The sequence below is a fragment of the Cataglyphis hispanica genome, chromosome 4 (genome assembly GCF_021464435.1).
Source record: "Cataglyphis hispanica isolate Lineage 1 chromosome 4, ULB_Chis1_1.0, whole genome shotgun sequence".
Lineage (NCBI taxonomy): Eukaryota > Metazoa > Arthropoda > Insecta > Hymenoptera > Formicidae > Cataglyphis > Cataglyphis hispanica.
This window is the reverse complement of record NC_065957.1, coordinates 8,908,164-8,922,997: the sequence shown is the minus strand read 5'-3', so window position 1 is coordinate 8,922,997 and position 14,834 is coordinate 8,908,164. Positions and strand designations below refer to the sequence as shown.

Below are 14,834 nucleotides of genomic sequence, written 5' to 3'. Positions count from 1 at the left end.
GTTAATAGATGCGATATGCTGCTTAATTTTGTGTTCCTTTTATATTAAGCGCACATATTATTCGTAGCCTGTTATATTATGTCAGAATAATTATAGTAATAATTTTTCAAATGAATACATAAAAAATATATTTAACATGATTGTTTTATAACAATGTTAAACAAGTCATAATAAAATTCGACGTATATAAGATCTGTTTAAATTTTATATGTAATTCCCTTGATTATATTCTAAATTTTTCGGGATATTATTATACGTCAACAATTTTGACTAAATATTTATGTGGCAATATATTAACGTAAAAAATACGATAACGCGTGATTGGAAATGGAAAATTCAATAGATACTGTCATCGTAAAAATCATTTACCGGCCAATTCGAAACGTATCCATCCAAACGCGCGCGCAACAAGGTCACGTTTCTGCCACAAGGATGACGTCGGTGTTCGGAGAGCACGGTCCAGCATCTTTACATTCTCATTGGCTGATACTCAATAATCGCGCGCACACTTATTGGTCTCACCCGGCACGTGGTGTCATCCATCGAACACTTTGCTATTTCCAAATGCCCATAGGATAGATGGACGACGCGCACAATTAGACACCATTAAAATCTCGATTTCCTTTACTCACTTAGCTCACTAATTCGAAATTTCTGATATGGCGCTCCTTACGACTTATGACTGTATCGATAATTGTGGACGAATTTGTGACGTAACCCAGTTCGGCGCGGCTGACAGAATAATTTTAGATGGGAAATGTATGTGTGTAGAAGAGAGACAGAGAGAAGCGAAGAAGAAGAAGAAAAGGAGCGGCACGAGACAGAGTGGAGACACCGCATAAACCTTCCCGGCCGCAAGCTACCACATAAATATAATAGAGAAGGTAAGGCCTCGTGATGGTCGGCCGGCATTGCCCGCCGAACCGTCACGGACTCAGCACATCGTACAGGAAGGGGGAATTTGCGCGGGGTAGGGTGAGATGGGTGGACGTGTCAGAGGCAAAGCGGTGGTTGCGCGGAGTTGGAAAGGGGGGCAACGGTGGCCGACTCCTCTCTCTCTCTCTCTCTCTCTCTCTCTCTTTATCACACGCAATACACGGCGGCGTGAAACATGGAGAAACGGCACGAATGATCGATGGGATTCTGCGCTGTTGCGGGCATGGCATGGGTACATACCCCCACCGTTCTCGTCATACGGCAGCGAGAACCCCCTCTTTGACAAGCGCGCTACGCCGCCTGGTGAGCACATCGCACGTGGTACCCCATAAGAAGTTTTGAGCACGAATTCGTAGATGGCGCGCTGCATGTTTGGCACCAACAACGCCATCTCACAACAGACTGACGAACATTGTTGATATAAAAAAGCACACGATCGAAAACCCGATAAGTCGGCAAAAAAGGAAAATGCTATATGACCATGAAATAAATTATTCCAGACAGCATATGTCCCTAAAAGATGACTCAAAAACAATTTAAAGACGTCTTGTTGTCTTTTAGACATCTTTAAGATGTTTTTTGGCTTTTCTGTGCTCTCTAGCATATTATCATGTTAATTATATATCGAATTTTTGTTAATTTTGTCTACTCGTCTTCATTTAAAAGAGTATACTCTTTCCCCTTAAGAATTTTCGTCTAAAAAGTTCAGAATACAAGTTAATATATAAGAGTGAGCAATAAATCATATGATAGAGGTAATAATATTTACGAGAATTACTCGAAATGAAGTACATTGACATGTATAATATTATAACATATATCTGATTTTGTGAAACTTTTACAGTTTATACTCTCTACTTTATAAATATTAATATGCTTGCATGTGAATATGTATGCACTCGTTATTTGTTGATGCGTATCACATCAATTTAATTGTCATATTGTCAAATCGATTCACGATCGGACTCCGTGCATGCGTGAAGTAATGCAGTTACCTCCCGGCTAGTCAATCAGCTTAGGCGATTTGTTGAAATCTCAAGGTGAAACTTAGTTACGCGACACCTCACGCGCACGTGGCCATAAAATAAGAACGCGTGAAGCATTCATGAAATGCAGCCATCAGACCACCCATACCCTGCAGCTCTTTCCTGTACACTCGATGACATTATTTTCATGATCACGCGACCAATAAAATATTTCTGAATAAAAAAGAACAATTCTCGTTCAACGAGGACCTACAAAATAAATAATTATGTAACATTCAATAAATTTAAAAACTGTTCAAAATTAAGAATATAATACATAAAAAAATAGCTTTACAAAAAGTGTATCTGATTTGTTGTAAAAATTATTTTAAATTCTACATTATATAATTTAGATTTCATTATAAAATTTTCATAATTTCAATGTAACGGGCAACAGAAAAAAAAGTTTCGAAAATCTTGTAAACGTTAAAATGTTAAGATATTACACGCTGAAAATTATGTAATTAATATCATTACGTTTAAACGTAAGAGATAGAACGAGATAGCGCGATGTTGAACAATAAAAACGAGGAATCAGACGTCCGAGTGTTCTAGGGAGCATAATCGTTATATAATTAGTCGCACTCGGTCTCGCAGCGGGTATCGCGCCTCTCTCCAAGGGTATTGTACTTTATATCACGAAAGTAGCGCGAAGCACGGCAAAGCAATTGATCAATATAGCGCCAACAATCCCTCGTAGCTACCCCTCCGCAGCTTCCAAGCTCCTCCGTCTGCCCCCTTCCACCGCCTTCTTTCGTCCAAGTTCCAACGGCGCGGAGAGAACGCACCCCCATAACAAGTTTCTTACTCATCTTTTTCGTTCAATAACTCTCCATCCAAGATGGCCACCGCGGTCGTCCCTCATTGGCTGGGGGAAGGGTCGCAGGGGTCTGTACGGGGTTTGGGTGGTTGACCCGTGGTGGTGCGGTGCGGGACGCAGGGGGGGGTTGGAAGCAGTGACGCTATCTATCTTCCGTTGCCTTGGCTCGGCGTAACATAAGGCAAGATAAATTGCGGGATCTCCCGGGTTCTTGAACCTTTCTGGCAAATTGCATAAGAATATCCACCCTCCACCCCCACAGGCTGCCTCCTCTCTGCTCCTTTCCCCTGACTGCCCCCGCGGCTCCAATGGAATTGGAATTAACTCGAATAAATCACCTCCGCGGCTCTGTACGGCTACGCAAGAGCTTCGGCCATGTTTCCGCTCCACGAAGTTGAAATTTCTTTTAGCACAATACAATGTTACAGCGTTCAAAACATTCATATGTTTGAGATTCATTAGTAATAAAGCTATCATAAAATATGGTTTTGTAAAATAATGGCAATATTTGTGACAATACATTATAACATTCTCCTTTTTCCTGTATGTAATCATTATAATTAAAATTTTCATTATTTTATCTTCACAGAAATTTTGCCAAAATTACAGACAACGACTGTCTTAATATTATGTTTATTACGTAGTATATTAAAGTTCTTAATTATATATTTCTCTGCCGTATTTGCGAAAATTATATGAGAGTAAAAATGTCGTATAACTTGAGGAATAAACATATAAATTGTTGATTAGTTGAGGAGTTATAAAGCAGCGTCGACATCTCTGTCGGCATCTGTATATGAGAGCGAGATACAAATCATGACATAACACACATTCACATGCACATTCGACTGTATTTATCTTTCAATTGTATGTACCTTCACGTCTAAAGTCAGATATTTCCTAGTCGCATACCCCGTATATCATTACTTCGTATATCATAATCTATGTATATCCAGCAGACCGACAACTATTAATATTCGACATGTGTGAAATTGTTAAACATTTAAAAGATTGATGTAGGCAAATAACAAGTTGTCTTTGATTTATTAAATAAAGTAATAAAAATTTTTTATCGATTTTTCAAGTAACTGATATACAAATGCATGCATTCGATCAGAAAATGCTTTCATATATATGATGCCGACTGTGTGCGCGCGCATATCATGGTCGATTGATCACAAGAACGTCACGTAAAATTGGTAGAAATATAATCTAATTTTGTTTAGCCTTTATTATGTAAATTTTAATTTTTTTCTAAAGTTTTATTCACCATTTAATATTAAAATTATTATATCCTGTCAACGAAAAAAAAAAATATGCAAAGATGATACATGGTATGGCTCGTAAATTGTGTCGACGCGTCAAAATCATTAAAAGCGCACTGACGGAAGGCACGAGCCGAACCAAATCCGTCTTCCCAGTCAATGTCCTAATAGAGTTTATCTCAAGCTATTATCTACTTCATTTGTCACAATTACGGGCTCGTAACCCTTTTGCGCGCATGCTTGTTGCGATATCTCGATCGCATGCCGTCAGCATGACAGTTCCCCTCTTACTCACAGACGGAGAACCGAAGAGGGGAAGGTGGGGCTGGTTATCATTGCCGGCTGGCTGGCTGGCTGGCTCTCTCCGTATCGCTTTCCGTGTATTGCGGTAGGTCAGTAAATCCGAAACCGAGCTTTACGATTTGTTTACTCGGTACTAGGTTATGGGATCCGTTTATATAGCCGTAGGTATGCACGGGCTATGTGATCGCGCCCATAAACGCGTCTGTTATGCGCTCGTAAACCGTGAGAGCCCCACTCAACGTTCGCCGGCTATAGCGGCGCGTTTCCCCTTCTGCGGTCGCGCCTCGTAAAACGCTTGTTTTACGATTGCTACCTATCGCTCGTTGACGATGCTGCCGCCGTTCGCGCACGTGGTGAAAGAATGTTCGCTGTGTTATCTGAGTCGTCATTCTATCTCCCGTCCGTTTCCCCCTTCGATCCTTTCCCTTTCCGTTCTCATACGCAATCGGATCCGAAGGACATCGACACACATACGGTCGACCTTCATGATGGCCAAGGCTACTGGGTTAATTTCTATCGAGTGTACCTAACAATTCGCGGCAAATTTTTTATTATTATTTTACGGTAAAATCTTATGTATTTGAAGAAGAAAATTTAAATATTTTTAATAATACATTTTTTTTTTATTATAATCGACTTGAATAAATTAATGAGGATATAAATATCTGATCTTTTTCGATCATTCGGGAAAAAATATATTTAAAAAGGGAGAACCAAATGAAACTATTGTCAATTTTTCTAATTGTTACATACTAAGTGTTTCCTCTGATAAATAAAGTTGCACTTTACTAATTGTAAAATTGCTTCATACTATTTTATCATCTATTTTAATTATCGTCTGGCGCAAAACTCTCATTGATACATCAAGCCTATTAATTCATATCCTGTGTTCCGTACAAAACATGCAAATCGCATCGCAGAGTAATGGTTTTGTGTCACGATCAACGCGCCTCTAGCAGCCGACGTTCTATGAAACGACTGCTCTATCTCAGGGATGACGCCACACTTCCCTACGTCACGAGGTTGACGTCATCAGTGGTATGGAAAAGGAGCGACGACGGAGTGGATGTGACGTAACTGAATCTAAAGAGGAAAAGAGAGAGAGAGAGAGAGAGAGAGAGAGAGAGAGATGGTCGCGCCAGCCATGCTGCTGTAGGTAGGGGAAGGAAGAAAAGGGAGCCATTATAGAAGGGGCGCGACTAGGCTGAATCCTCCCTACCGGCCTGGTCGGCCCACCGAGGAAACAGCTGTCAGCTGCGTGGAGTTGCGGCGGACCCGCAACTCTCTCTCACCCACCAACCCTCCTACATTCTATTCCACGTTGCGTGTGTGCGTTGCGGTACATGTGTCTCATGTCCCAACCTAAACTCATCCAGGCACAGAATCAGCCGGGCCTGCCACCCACCCCTGATGTTAAAATATTCCGGTGGGCGAACGAGCGAGTGAGCGAGCGAACGAACGAGGAACGCGCGCGCGCGCGCATGGGACGGGAATAGCCCGGGAGAATTATGGCCGCCTCCGAGAATCAAATAACTCTTTAATCCGCGGGCGCGTGCACGTTGCTCACGCTCCTTTCTACCGTATGCCGTTTGTCTCGCTCTTCCGCTCTCTTACGCACGTTATAATTTTCTCGTCATTGTCGTTGATTTGATTATCCGCGATCGGTGGACGCGCCAGTCACTTACTTGCGTCAAATTATTGACTCGGAAGGTTCTTTTGAAATTTCTAACAATAGTTTTATGTTTCTATGTCTCACAAGAAAGAAATATTTTTGTATTTAAAAATAGTAAAATTAAAAATCATCTTAATAATTAGAATATTGACTCTATTAAAATGTCTATCTATGGCATGTGCGAAACTATAATTAAAATATAAGATAAACATCGCAAAATTGTCTCTCTCTCTCTCTCTCTCTCTCACATGAAATAATGATACACTATGGTAAAAAAAAAAAAAATGCAATTTAATTGAAAATTTGAATTTAATTGATGCTTAAAAATTAATAATAGAATAATTATATGCTTCTATAATTTATTAAATATATTTTGAGATTACATTACACAAATGCTTTATTTATATTGAAACAATTTATTTCAATGTTAAGAAAATACAGAGAGAGAAAGAGAAAATGAGGGAAAATTATGGTTGATTCAAAGTTGCAGAGTTACCAAACTCTGCCATATTTGCTAAGAGATAAGAATTTCGCAGAATATATGTATACTAATATACTCGAGCGTAATTAAAATCCCAATGTACTTTTTTTTTTTTCTCGTATACATGGAAATCACGAGTAGGCCTCCCTATAGCGTGTGTATGCAAACGTATTAAATATCGAGCAATCGTTTACGTGTAAGAACACACGCATTCGCAAGGGGCGCCAGGAAGATATATCGTTCCGCTAATTTGTTCTTCGTGAGCAAATCCATTATTAGGCGGAACACGAACTTTTGCGACTAATTGTAAGTACTGTGTGCACGCTTGAGCGACTATTATAGAAACTTGTATCAAACATGCTTTCACACGCGCAAAGAGAAAACTGTACCATTATGCCAAACAATCCGTTTCAATTTGCTATGAAAGAAGAAAAATATTCTATATTTGCATGAAAAGATTTTCTGAATCGTTATGTGCGTTCAGACATGCAAAAAAATGACATTTCAAAAGATTTACATAAATGAATAAAGGAGAGAGAGAAACGCATTTCTTTCCCTTCCTTTAAAGAATATTAAAGTGATCTTTTACATTCTTCTTTTATCATATTTTACGATTGCAAAATTTAAACTTTATGACATTGACAATTGAAGGGCTTATCAAATATTGAAAAAAAAATCTTTTAGATCCTTCAGAAAATATATATATATAGTTTTATATATATATATATATATATAGTTTTATATATATATATATAACTGGTTGTTTTTTTATGTGCAGCAAAAAGAAAGAGAATGGAATTTCTTTTGAAAATGTTAGGAGGCACACAAAACTGTGAGAAAAACAACAGTTTAGGTTTTATTATGCGGATGTCAAAGGCGAAATTGCGGGATACATACGTAATTTAAAAAAAAAATTTCCACGTGCCTGCGTTGTTGAAGGACGTACATATTCTAAAATTAGAAGACGGCAAAAAGTTTCGAGAAGAATGTTCTTTGGTCAGTAATCTTTCCTCAATGCGGTTTAAAACGGAAGCAGACCACAACCTAAACTGTAACACCATCAATTCAAGCCCGATTTTCTCGCTTGTACATGTACAAGAAACGAAAGACGCGAAAATGAAAGAAAAAAGAATCGCCGTTACTTAAAAACATTCTTCTTGACTACTCGATATAAAGTTTTCCAATATAAGAGACTGCGCATTCATGGCTATATCATTTTTCTTTCTATTAAAGGTTGAAGTCTATCTATTTTTAAATTAATCTCATTTATTATTTTAACAATAGCGCATTTTTTATTAACAACATCGCGTAAATTTAGTGAAATTACACGAATCTCTAAATCAGCTTCGAAAGGACCGTTTTGTGGCCATTGGTCCCTTCAAGGTCGGGCAAGTACGCAGTCATAAGTAAACGTGAACAACAGTCGGTCATCTGCGAGGCTATAAATCGGCGGGTGACGTTTTTTGTTTGTACCGAAGAGATACCGGGCCAAAAAAAAGGCCAAGAAGAAGAAAAAAAAAGGCGTCGAGGCAAAAACCCCGACATTCAGCTTGTTATAAGCGGTCCCCGGCTAGGCAGACGCCAAGCGGTAGGATGACGTGGGAATCTAAGGGGAACGGAAGAAGGGAAAGAGGAGGAAGGGGGGGGACTATATAGGGGGAGAGATCTCCGGGAGGAACAATGCCTAAAGTCCACCAGGAAGAATGCGGTCCGTCGGGCTACGAAAACCCACTCCGTCCGTCCCTCGTGGAGGACCATCGATACTCCTTGCAGTTCTTTTCTACTACAGACGACAGATATACACGAGAAAATTTAATAATTTATTTATATTAATTCACCACACACACATACTCATAGCGTTACAATATTCGATTTGTGCAATTTAAAAGTCTGATTTAATGTCACAAATTTCCAGCAAAAATTTTCAACTCACTGTTGAATTGAAAAACGGGTATGATTAGAGAGACTTTATTTTCTTCAGAAAATCAGTTCTGTCAAAACAATTATCCGTATTTTATTCTAACCGCATGCATATATTTTCAATAAATTTGTACTCGAACTTTACACATGTATTAGTTTAAAGACGGATACTGTAATTCTTATATGAAGCAATCAAGGAGTATCTCAATTTACGATCAAGTCCTTTCCTAATGACGGCGAACAAGAAACGAATCTAGATGAAAGAAACGTCCGCAGGCTATGCTGGCTACGGACGGTTCCATTATCGACGTATATAGCCGCGCGTAGATGTAATCTGATGATTTATCGCAGAATTATATCGAACATTTTACATGCATAAGCGGATCATAGAAATTAACCGCAGGTACAAATACGCGATTATTGAGCTTCCTATGTTGTTTCCAATAATAACATTTAAACAGCACTTTCATAAAAATTACGTGAAAAGCAATGCGCGTCGAATAATCAAACTATTTTTAAATTTTCGAAGAAAAGTTTATCAAAATAATAGAATGCTTTCTCGCGTGAAAAAAAAAATCATATATTTCTAAAATATATTTTTTATCCAACTTCCAACTCTTGCTGGTAAAGGAACGATTTATCGCGTTACGATCTGCCTGGTGCAAAAAGAAATTGCATTTTTCTTTCGATTTTTCGCGCGTCTTTCTTATAACAGCAACTTCCCTGTGATGCCCGGTCCCACCCCTTCCTTGTCGCCGAGAAAGTTTCCGCCGGTTGCGCAGCCGGCGCTTATGAGCACTCGCAGATAGGAAAAAGCGAGCTGGGTGGCTGCTGTACGACGGTGAGGAAGGAGAGGGTGGCGGAGGTACGCGAATAATAAAAATCGGCCTCATAACTCACACCAGCGTGCCTCAGCGTGGGGCGGAAGAAAAGCAGAAGGGTGGAGAGTGGGAGGTTTGCCTGAGCTTCTTATCTCAACGTTGGGGTGACATTAGCGTTACTACAGCAATTCTCTCTATACTCGTTTTTAAGGAGCGCGCCGTCTAGTTCTTTACTGCTTTTATACCACTATTATATCAAATAAGAATATAATGATGCGTGTACAGATTTTTATCTACTAAATAATAAATTTTATATAATAAATAATGCGAGATCTCGCATATACATTGATATGCAGATACGTCAACGCGTCGATAAAAACTGTGCGTCTCGCTATCTAAATAAATATTTATTAACGAGTAAATCTGAAAGTTCGATAGACTGACCGAGCAATTAAACAGCCGCAATTCATGGAACATCCGTTCGTACCGCGCAACGGTGATTCCGTTGCTGGCTCGTACATGATGAAGTGAAATGGGCCGGCCGCTAATCGGCAATGGTCCGAAAGACTAGCGGGCCATCGTAAACAACGTCGCTATAATGTACCCACGTGCTTTCGCACACCCTTCGTCATCGCCGCTCTCTTCACACGCGAACGAGGTAGTCAACTCAATCGTACGGAGCGAGCGATACATTCTTTCCCATTTAACATTGTTCAAAGTGAATTATTTATATGGAGAATGATTTTTACAAATTATCAGAGATTATCAAAAATCATAATTTAATCTAACTTGTATCACTTATGATATGCCTATAAATAATCTGTACAGCTGATTTTATTAATTCGATTTTATTAACTGATTTTATTAACTTGATCTAATACATTATTGATTTTCTTGTGCAATCGATGGAAGAAATATACTTTAGTATTTGAGAAGCGCTATAGAGGATATTGAACAAAGATAGGGAAGGCTATATGCCTCCCTTAAATTCGCATAAATCTGAAATTAAGAACCGTTCGCAAAAACCGTTTCCGATGGAAAAGCGAAAAGTTGGAGACATCATTTCGAGGGGAAGGATGGGAGATTAAACTCCGGGCGCATCCGTCACTGCCGGCGAATGTGCACAAGCGCGTATTTCTAACGCGCTTGTAGCGTGCATGGGAGATGAGCGAGCTGGCGCGCGCGGCGTCGACGACGACGACGACAGGGGGAGGGCGGCGGAGTGGGACGGAGGTGCACAGGCAGGGGATGAGACACACGCGGAGAATTATGACGCCGCACAATTAGCAGTTCGTGTGAGAGAGATCGATCGCCGCCGAGAACATACATCAACGATGTAAACTCAGGACGCGCGTATCGTCCTCTCCCTATCGCGTGTACATCCGCGTCGGTATGCGTGAACGCGGCGAGTGCAGCTTCGCGCAGCGAATTTCACTATTTTCGTCGATGTAACCCCGACCGGATGCAGTGCACCACTCTCTCTCTCTCTCTCTCTCTCTCTCTCTGCCGGGGAGGATAATGCATTTTCGTTTTAGTTTAAATTGCAGCCGACGGGCTGCGCCGCGCGAAAATTGGACGTTTTTTTAGCACGCGTCGCACGCCTCCTGCACGCCAGACGAGAGACGCCATAGTGTTTTGTCAATAGCGGAAGATTTAGTTTTGGATAACGCTCATTCGTATGTGTGCGTGTATATATGCGTGCGCGTTTCAACGCGACGCTACGCCGACGGGGCCGCCGATTCGTCATGTTATCGCTACTTCCGTTTATGCTTCATTAATTTTAATTAATTTCGGTGTCCTTCGTTATACCGCCGTTCGTACCGGGCATGATTAATTAAAGTCGGGGTATTATCAATGTTTTTAATTAATCCGTTGTAAATTGACTTTGTAAATTATGTTTTGGAAGCGTCCCGTTTTATCGGGATCTAAAGTTACGACTCGCTATTCAATCGTTAGGGAATCGACATTTTTCGCTTACGTCATGCACCGTTTTTAAGCCGAATATTTATTTTCGGAAGATTCCGACTATACAGTGATGATGGTTGACTTAAACCGGTTTTGCAAACGAGGTTCTCCTGATATTTACCGTTTGCTTTTACGACTGTTTGCTGGTATTATTACCCGATATAACTTTGACTTATTATCGATATAATTAATTGCTAACTTTTTTTTTAGGCTTGCACACATATTTTTCTACGAGGTATGTATATCCTCACAAACTTGCTTATATTAAAATTTAATTCGCAAAATATCATGCTATCAGTAAGAAATAATTCGCATTATTATCGGCATATTATTCGTCGCAAAAACAATTTATAAAAAAAATAAAGAATAAAGATAAATGTCAAATTTACCTGCAGTTTTTCCATCGGTCAATGAATTCCTCCATAGTAGCACACAACTAGCTTAAAAACGTCGGCAGAATGAGGGGGAGAAAGAGGGAGATAAAGATAGTCGCTGTCATCAATCAGAGTAATTCACTTTCGCGCCACTTGAAGACGAAGTCGTCTCTTCTGGAGCACCATGGACGGAAACTGTACGGCAGTATTTCTCGAGGGGCGCGTGCCACCGCGTTAAGTTACGAGGCGTTTATGAGCCATAAGCGATTCTACGAGGTAGATAGAGTTACTTAGAGGAGTTATTTCACTACTTTCAAGATGGAGAGAGTGGGACGGGCTAACTTTGATGCGCCTCAGCAGCACCTCCGTCTCTACGGATAGATCAGAAGGACCGCCTGCGACTGCCTGATTTACTATGGTGGACCGAGTATTCCTAGGGACCTGGTTTACCCTGCCTGCGGTACGATAGGATTTTGTGACGGGGGTAAAAGGGGGACGGGCCAGCTAGAGCAGAGGGATAGGAAATTGTGAGGTGGGGCTTGTGAAGAGCGGCTTTAGGGAGCTTCCTACTTCAACGTGTCATCAATGGGTGCGCGGCCGTCTTGCTCGTTTTACTATCACTCCCCGCCTAATTACGAAGTTTAAACGACGAAAGTCTTAATTAGCCATGTCGAGTTCTATGGTTTGCGTCATCCGAAATTTCTACTATTTAAAAAAAGATACTTGGAGCAATATTTTAAATTTAAATTTTGCATGTACTATTAATCTTTCTGCCAATATAAATAAATTTTTGTCTCTATAATTTATTTATTTATCCCCCTATATAATGTATAATTTATATTTATAATAATCCATATTATGATTTATATTTACATACTTTTGTTATATATAATTTGTATTAATAATAATTTATATAATTTAAATTAATTATTATAAGCACATAAATAAATAATATGATAATGTGAATAAATCATTTTTAAAACGGTAAAACACTCCGTTTGCGCAAGTGATTATCCTTACTCAGGAAATTGTAACTTCTGACCAGAGTTTACGCTCAAACCATGAAACGACGACCATACACGCGCAATCGTAAATTCTTGTCTACATTTTCCTGGCATAGCTGCATTTCACACTGCAATGCAATGCGTGAAACTTGAAGTGCCACATTCCTGCATTTATTTATGCGCGGCATCTCTTGAATCTTTTTTTCATGCGCCCGTTCGGAACTATTCGCGAGTATTTTATTTTCGGTGCCGTTACAAAATCTATTGTGCATATTTCTCAATTGTCAAATAATATTAATTTGTCATTTTATATTTATAATTTTGTCCAGGACATTCGATGAATAGAAAGGATAGAAAGGATAGAAGGGAAGCTTTATTATAAAAATTCGTAACTTGCGCCGTATACTTACGTATACCCGTGTGTTGCATTTCACCAATGGGATTTTCAACTAACCCGCCTTTCAGATTACGGTTGCATGATAGCTATCTACACTACTATGGAGCCTACGCAACAATAGTCCCTGGGGTGCGACCCCATGGTTCAAAGGTATGCGAGCGACGTGTAGCGCACACACATACGCATAATCTTCTTTTTTATTCTTTTTTTTTTTTAGTTAGGGCTTTTTCACGGACCAGTGGCTTTCTTTTGGAAAATTAATAGCGTTTGTATGCTAGCGCTGTTTCCTTCATATACTGACATACACTGATGTATGGGCTTTTCTCAGTCAAATGAATGTAAATGTATGCGACAGTTTATGTAAGGATTTCTTATAAAGTGTTACAGAACATTAATTTAAGGGCTTGACTCGTGGATGAATACTTAATCGCTTGAAAATTCAAGACATAAATAGTAGATACCGGCCGAATATTTAATATGATTCATATATATATATATATATATATATATATATATATATATATATATATAGATTAAGTTTATAGAAAATTTTTGATATTAATCAAGCGGCAAATATATATATAATGTCATTTTTTGTCAACGCTGAAAAAATCTAAATATTAAAAAAAAAAGAAAACATAACGATAAAATAATTAATTAATAATTAATTGATTAAACTACTTAATAGTTAAATTAAAATATTCTTTGTAATCTTTGCAATATTATTTTATCAAATAATATTCTATTAAAATTATAATTAGAATTAATTATAAAGCACATTAATAAAAATATATTATGTGAATTGCATATTAAATGTCGTAAATGAATAATTGAATTGTTTTCCATCTTTATCCACGTTTACATCAGCGATTCGCTTTTGAGGGCTGCTGTCACTAATGTTCGTGGGGGAGACGTGCGGCAAAGAGGGGATGACAAACGACATCATCGGTTGGCACGGCGCTACGATGGCGAAATCCATAACTGTCATCACTTCTAAACTAGATCTGGGAGAGTTCGGATTGCCTCCCAGTTTCACGTCGACAGGTTGGGAAATTCGTGAAATACACTGAGTGATTGAAACGTGCGATTTCACAATGCGAATGATAACCGATCTTAGCTTGATGATGCATTTGATAACGAACGAGCGAACGAATGAATCGATCAGCCAACTTACGTAGACAGATTTTTTTTCTCTTTTATAACTATTAAAGAGCAACATATAACTCGTAGGTCATAATTTGTTCAATGATAAAACTACTATAATTTTGAGAATAAAAATTTCATTTGTATATATAAATTATTCTAACAATAGTAAAAAATTTATGAGCAGCGTTAATTTAAAGATTTTGTCATTCGAGATTAAGATAAACTTCCAAGTGAGAAGAAATACAAATTGGTCCTCACTTCTTTAACAGTATGGCGCACGAAGACCAGGTAAAAATTGGTTGGCCAAGAGGGTAATGGAACGCGACTGTCTGTACACTTGAAAGAGTGAGGAGGGTACAGTGAAGTGCGACCACAAGGCCACAACCGCAGTGTGGGAAGTGAAACGAGCCGAGTGGCGTGGCTTTTAATGGAGTGAGGGAAACAACATTAAGTTAAGAGCAAAGCAGGGTATGAGAATTACACGGAAATAACTGTAGCTGCCATATAGAAGCGGCGCGAAGAGGGGTAGAATACGATTCATAAACCAGCAATTACCCTGTTGCCCGTCTACAAAACAGCGTGCGATCTTCGAAGTATCATGCGATTTCCCGGGTGTTGAAGCCAACAGTTTAAGACGCAAAACATCGCGCTCGCATATTACATTTCACATTTATTTTAATACATGAAGAACGATGTAAAGCGCCC

At 39.1% G+C, this 14,834-nt stretch overlaps 1 protein-coding gene across 4 annotated transcripts in view; it reads right to left on the bottom strand.

The window, feature by feature from the left end:
- LOC126848996 (homeotic protein antennapedia-like) overlaps positions 1–14,834 on the bottom strand; it is a 97,938-nt gene that overhangs the window by 58,638 nt on the left and 24,466 nt on the right. The window contains exon 1 of one of the 4 annotated variants that reach the window (XM_050590441.1): positions 11,598–11,957. The exons of 2 other annotated variants lie outside the window; for them this stretch is intronic. The gene's annotated coding sequence lies outside the window, so the exon portion shown is untranslated. Of the gene's footprint in view, positions 1–369; positions 623–11,597; positions 11,958–14,834 lie in introns of those variants that run through there. One more of the 4 variants, XM_050590446.1, reaches the window with a different exon arrangement.